This window comes from Meles meles, chromosome 3 (assembly GCF_922984935.1).
Source record: "Meles meles chromosome 3, mMelMel3.1 paternal haplotype, whole genome shotgun sequence".
In the NCBI taxonomy this organism is placed as follows: Eukaryota; Metazoa; Chordata; class Mammalia; order Carnivora; family Mustelidae; genus Meles; species Meles meles.
The window spans coordinates 2810857-2817980 of NC_060068.1; positions in this window are offsets into that span (position 1 = coordinate 2810857).

Genomic DNA, 7124 nt, shown 5'->3' on the forward strand with positions numbered 1-7124 from the left:
TGAAGAGGCTGTCGTTTTTCCACTGGACATTCTTTCCTGCTTTGGCGAAGATTCGTTGGTCATAGAGTTGAGGGTCTATTTATGGGCTCTCTATTCTGTCCCATTGATCTAGGTGTCTGTTTTTATGCCAGTACATACATTTCAGCTGTCTTGATGATGACAGCTTTGTAATAGAGCGTGAAGTCCGGAATTGTGATGCCACCAACTCTGGCTTTCATTTTCACTATTCCTTTGGCTATTCGAGGTCTTTTCTAGTTCCATATGAATTTTAGGATTATTTGTTCCATTTCTTTAAAAAAAATGGATGGTATTTTGATAGGGATTGCATTAAATGTGTAGATTGCTTTAGGTAGCATAGACATTTTCACAATATTTGTTCTTCCAATCCAGGAGCATGGAACATTTTTTCCATTTCTTTGTGTCTTCCTCAATTTCTTTCATGAGTACTTTGTAGTTTTCTGAGTACAGATTCTACCTCTTTGGTTAGGTTCATTCCTAAGTATCTTATGGTTTTGGGTGCAATTGTAAATGGGATTGACTCCTTAATTTCTCTTTCTTCTGTCTTGTTGTTGGTGTAGAGAAATGCAACTGATTTCTGTGCATTGATTTTATATCCTGACACTTTACTGAATTCCTGTACAAGTTCTAGCAGTTTTGGAGTGGAGTCTTTTGGATTTTCCACATACAGTATCATATCATCTGCAATGAGTGATAGTTTGACTTCTTCTTTGCTGATTTAGATGCCTTTAATTTCTTTTTGCTGTGTGATTGCTGAGGCTAGGCCTTCCAGTACTAGGTTGAATAGCAGTGGTGATAATGGACATCCCTGCTGTGTTCCTGACCTTAGTGGAAAAGCTCTCAGTTTTTCTCCATTGAGAATGATATTTGCGGTGGGTTTTTCAAAGATGGCTTTGATGATATGGCGGTATGAAGTACCTCTATCCCTACACTTTGAAGAGTTTTGATCAGGAAGGGATGCTGTACTTTGTCAAATGCTTTTCAGCATCTATTGAGAGTATCATATGGTTCCTGTTCTTTCTTTTATTAATGTGTTGTATCACATTGATTGATTTGCGGATGTTGAGCCAACCTTGCAACCCTGGAAAAAATCCCACTTGGTCATGGTGAGTCATCCTTTTATTGTACTGTTGGATCCTATTGGCTAGTATTTTGGTGAGAATTTTTGCATCTGTGTTCATCAAGGATATTGGTCTGTAATTCTTTTTGATGGGATCCTTGTCTGATTTTGGGATCAAGGTGATGCTGGTCTCATAAAATGAGTTTGGAAGTTTTCCTTCCATTTCTCTTTTTTTGGAACAGTTTCAGGAGAATGGGAATTAATTCTTCTTTAAGTGTTTGGTAGAATTCCCCCTGGGAAGCCGTCTGGCCCTGAGCTTTTGTTTGTTTGGAGATTTTTGATGACTGTTTCAATCTCCTTACTGGTTATGGGTCTGTTCAGGTGTTCTATTTCTTCCTGGTTCAGTTGTGGTAGTTTGTATGTCTTTAGGAATGCATCCGTTTCTTCCAGATTGTCAAATTTGCTGGTGTAGAGGTGCTCATAGTATGTTCTTATCATTGTTTGTATTTCTTTGGTGTTGGTTGTGATCTCTCCTCTTTCATTCATGATTTTATTTATTTGGGTCCTTTCTCTTTTCTTTTTGTTAATTCTGGCCAGGGGTTTATCGTTCTTATTCATTCCTTCAAAGAACCAGCTCCTAGTTTCATTGATTTTTTTCTATTGTTTTTCTGGTTTCTATTTCATTGATTTCGGCTCTGATCTTTGTGATTTGTCTTCTCCTGCTGGGTTTAGGCTTTCTTTCCCGTTCTTTCTCCAGCTCATTTAGGTGTAGGGTTAGGTTGTGTATTTGAGACCTTTCTTGTTTCTTGAGAAAGGCTTGTACCTCTATATATTTTCCTCTCAGGACTGCCTTTGCTGTGTCCCACAGATTTTGAACCGTTGTGTTTTCATTATCATTTGTTTCCATGAATTTTTTTCAATTCTTCTTTAATTTCCTCATTGACCCATTCATTCTTTAGAAGGATGCTGTTTAGTCTCCATGTATTTGGGTCCTTTCCAAATTTACTCTTGTGGTTGAGTTCTAGCTTCAGAGCATTGTAGTCTGAAAATATGCAGGGAATGATTCCAATCTTTTGGTACCAGTTGAGATCTGATTTGTGACCCAGGATGTGATCTATTCTGGAGAATGTTCCTTGTGCACTAGAGAAGAATGTGTATTCTGTTGCTTTGGGTGGAATGTTCTGTATATATTTGTGATGTCCATCTGGTCCAGTGTGTCATTGAAGGCCTTTATTTCCTTTTGATCTTTTGCTTGGATGATCTGTCCATTTCAGTGAGGGGAATGTTAAAGTCCCCTACTATTATTGTATTATTGTCGACCAGTTTCTTTGATTTTGTTATTAATTGGTTTATTTAGTTAGTTAGCTCCTCCCATGTTAGGTGCAGATACTTACAATTTTTAGATCTTCTTGTTGGAAAGACCCTTTGAGTATGATATAGTGTCCTTCCTCATCTCTTATTATGGTCTTTAGCTTAAAATTGAATTGATCCGATATTAGGATTGCCACCTCAGCTTTCTTCTGATGTCCATTAGATGGTACATTGTTTCCACCCCCTCACTTTAAATCTGGAGGTGTCTTTTGGTCTAAAAAGAGTCTCTTCTAGGCAGCATATTAATGGGTTTTGCTTTTTTTATTCATTTTGATTCCCCATGTCTTTTGATTAGGGCATTTAGTGCATTTACATTCAGGGTAATTATTGAGAGATAGTTTAGTGAATATAGTGCCATTGTATTTCCTGTAAGATGACTGCTACTGTATATTGTCTCTGTTCCTCTCTGATCTACTACTTTTAGGCTCTCTCTTTGCTTAGAGCACTCCTTTCAATATTTTCTGTAGAGCTGGTTTGGTGTTTACAAATTCTTTCAGTTTTTATTTTGTCCTGGGAGCTTTTTATCTCTCCTTCTATTTTCAATGATAGCCTAGCTGGATATAGTATTATTGGATGCATATTTTTCTCAATTTCTGATCTGAATATATCATGCCAATTCTTTCTGGCCTGCGTTGTCTCTGTGGATAAATCTGTCCTCAATCTAATATATTTACCATTGTATGTTACAGACTTCTTTCCTGGACTGCTTTCAGGATTTTCTGTCTGTCGCTAAGACTTGCAAATTTTACTATTAGATGACCGGGTATGGACCTATTCTTATTGATTTTAAGGGGGGTTCTCTGCAGCTCCTGGATTTTGATGCTTGTTACCTTTGCCATATTAGGAAATTCTCTATAGTAATTCTCTCCAATATACCTTCTGCTGCCCTCTCTCTTTCTTCTTCTTCTGGAATCCCAATTATTTTAATGTTGTTTCATCTTATGTGTCACTTATCTCTCAAATTCTCCCCTCATGGTCCAGTAGTTGTTTTTCTCTCTTTTGCTCGGTTTCTTTATTCTCTGTCATTTGGTCTTCTATATCATTAATTCTTTCTTCTCCCTCATTCATCCTAGCAGTAAGAGCCTCCATATTTGATTGCACCACATTAATAGCATTTTTATTTCAACTTAGTGAGATTTTCCTTCTTTTATTTCTTCAGAAAGGTCATTAATCTCTCCGTAGAGGGTTTCTCTCAGTATCTTCCATGCCTTTTTTGAGCTTGGCTAGAACCTTGAGAATCGTCATTCTTAACTCTCAATCTCACATATTACCAATGTCTGTATTGATCAGCTCCCTAGCCTTTGTACTGTCTCTTGTTCTTTTTGTGTGTGTGTGGTGAGTTTTTCTGCCTTATCATTTTGTCCAGATAAGAATATATGAAGGAGCAAATAAAATACTAAAAGGGTGGCAAAGACCCCAGGAAAATGTGTTTTAACCAAATCGTGGGAGGGAGAAAGGGCTAAAAAGAAGTTCAGAAAATTAGGAAAAATTTTAAAAAGTAAACAAGTAAGAAACAATATAAAGAAGAATATATATTTGACTGGTGACTAGAACAGGGTCACCCACTTAATTTTGGGAGTATTTTGGTCTCTTAGAAGAAACTACACTCCAAAATTTTAAAGAATACAAAACATATATCAGAGTAAACACAGTGAAGGAGTAGAATATGCCTATAATGATGAATTTTTTTTTTTAATTTCTAAAAAAGGAGTTGGTAAAGTAAGTTGGTTGGGAGAATAAAGAAAAAGAAAATGGAGAGAATTTACTCGGGCTGGAGACTAGAACAAGCCTTGAGCAAGATTTAGGGTATATTTTGATCTATTAAAAGAAGTTGTACCCCAAATTTTTTAGATGAAAAAACCCTGTGTATATAGAAAAAATAAAGTTACATACCACGAAGGATAAAATGTGACTATAATAATGCATGTTCAAAAAAGATTATTATTATTTTTTTATGAATGGTATTGTTAGATAAACTAGTTAAAAAACGTTAAAAGAGGGAAAGGTAAAAGTTTAAAAAATTAGCAAAAGAAAGAAAAATTAAAAAAAAATTAACTGCAAGACTAAAGAATCATGGGGAGAGAGCCATGAATTCCATGCATTGTTTTCTCCTCCTCTGGAATTCTGCTGTTCTCCTTGGTAAGTGAACTTGGTCTTGGCTGGATTTCTTATTGATGTTCTGGGAGGAGGGGCCTGTTGTAGTGACTCTCAAGTGTCTTTGCCCAAGGAGAATTGCACCACCCTTACCAGGGGCCCTTCTAAGTAATCCACTGGGGTTTGCTTTCAAGAGATTTTGTTCCCTGAACACTTTCCGTAGAGTTTTGGAGGATGCGAATGAAAATGGCGGCCTCCCAATCTCCAGCCCAGAGGACCGGAGAGCTCAGGGCCCCACTCCTCAGTGCGCCCTCAGAGAAAAGCGCTTAATTACTCCTGTCTCCCTGGCTTCTGAATGTACTTGGAGAAAAGCACTCAATCACTTCTGTCTCCCTGGCCTTTGGCCCCGCTCCGAGCTCACCCAGCCTGTGACCAGTTCAAGGTAACCCCGAGTTGAGAGCTCACTTCTTGTCTCTGCCTCTGAAGCTGGCTTTGCTGCTCTAATACCTGCAAGCTCTGTGACACCTAGACATCCCTGATCCTTCTATGACACCGTGGGACCTGGGGCCACTCTGACCCTGTGTGGACTTCACCCCAGTTTAGCCTCTGAAGTGTTGTCCCTCAGTGGAGCAGATTTTTAAAAGTCCTGATTTTGTGCTCCATTGTTCCGCCACTTGCCTGGATCCAGCCCCTCTACCCGCGGTCTATCTTCCCATCACTTTGGATTCGCTTCTCCACTGGTCCTACCTTTCAGAAAGTGGTCGATTTTCTATTTCTAGAATTGTTCCTCAATCTCCTGTTTGATTTTTAGGTGTTCACAATGGCATGATAAGCTGTATAGCTGATCTCCTGCTACCTGATATCAGCTCATCCTGCTACTTCTCTGCCATCTTGACTCTAAGAATCCAAATATTTACCTTTTTCAATCCTCAAGTCTACTTTCCACACATCAAACCTAAAACGAATTTATCACAAATACCTATATCTCACACGTAATGACCCCTGTGAATAGATAAAGGGTCACATGACTCCTTAAGTGTTTAGCAGAAAGTCTACAACCCCGTTTATAATTGTATTTTTTCTGAATTATCTTTTGAAATTTTTTAAGGAGCAAACTTTTCAATATCCATAGTAGAACTCAAATATTCACTTCTCTACTCTTCTTATAGCTATAGCCAAGACATATATCTACACTGTATATTAGATTCTCTTTTTGAACACTTTATCTTGGGAATGGGTCACTCAGATAACCGAGAGAGAGAGAGAGATGAAAGGTGCACAACCTCTAAATGAAAATGAATGAAATGAAAATAAATTCATAAAATTTTCAGGGAAATCCATCACATAGTTCTGAGTCTCAAATGGCACCCAAAACAGGAAATGGTAGTATCCTTATAGGACTCATTTTCAGGTTCTTGTTGGACATTTTTTTCTTTCTTTTTTTTTCTGTTGCACAGGTTTTCAGACATGATTTACTTCCATATTTAGAGACTCTATAAGTCTTTTAAACATTTTAAAAATTACATTATTTGTTAAAATTAGGCTAAATAAATATAAGTCTCTTTCCATTTAGGAACTCTAGCTGATAATATAAGATTCCAAATCCTGTTTTTATTCAGTTGGGAAATATTGCTAGAAAATACTCCAATAAAGAGAGGATGAGGATGATTCTTCCTGAATGGCTCAATGGGTTAAGTGTCCCACTCTTGATTCTGGCTCAGGTCATGACCTTGGCTTTCTGGGATCAAGCACTATGTGGGGCTCTGTGCTCCGAAGGGAGTCTGCTGGAGAGTATCTCTCCCTCTCCTTCTGCCCCTCCCCCATGTGTGCTCTCACTCACTCTCAAATAAATAAATACTTAAAAAATAGAGAGAAAGAGAGAGGATGAGGATCTGGAGTAAGGCAATGATTCAGTGACTGAAGGAAAGAGATTATAAAGTACTCAAGAGGAAAAAAAAATATTGAGAATTAAATAAAATCGATTAGTTCACAACACTGAAAGAACAAAATGCTTATATTCGCTTGTAATTGTCTAATTGGCTCACCATTTTGTCTGAAATGTTTCTACGTGTCCCTCACAATATTTGAAATTCTTTTTTAAGTATTTGGTCATCGTAGTGAATTTTTCTTTTTTTTTTTCTTTTCGTTTCTTTTCTTTTCTTTTTTTTTTTTAGGTGTTTATTTATTTATTTGACAGAGAGAGACAGTGAGAGAGGGAACATAAACAGTGGGAGTGGGGAAGGAAAAAACAGACTCCCTGCCTAGCAGGAAGCCTGATGCATGGCTCGATCCCAGTACCCTGGGATCCTGACATGAGCCGAAGGCAGGTGCTTAATGACTGGGCCACCCAGGTGACCCACATTTGTCTTTTTTGTCCTTTTTAATATTTTCTTTTACATTTTTTCACATTTCTTCAAATTTCAGAGTCCTGTAGTTAAATGAGATTAGTCTTTCAGCAAGAAGCAACTATTATGTTATCCTATACTAATTAGACATCACTAAGTTACTTGTGTTGAGAAAAGTCCACTTAATTTGAATTTGGGGAGAAGCAAGTTATAACCAAATATCATTCTATAAGTCA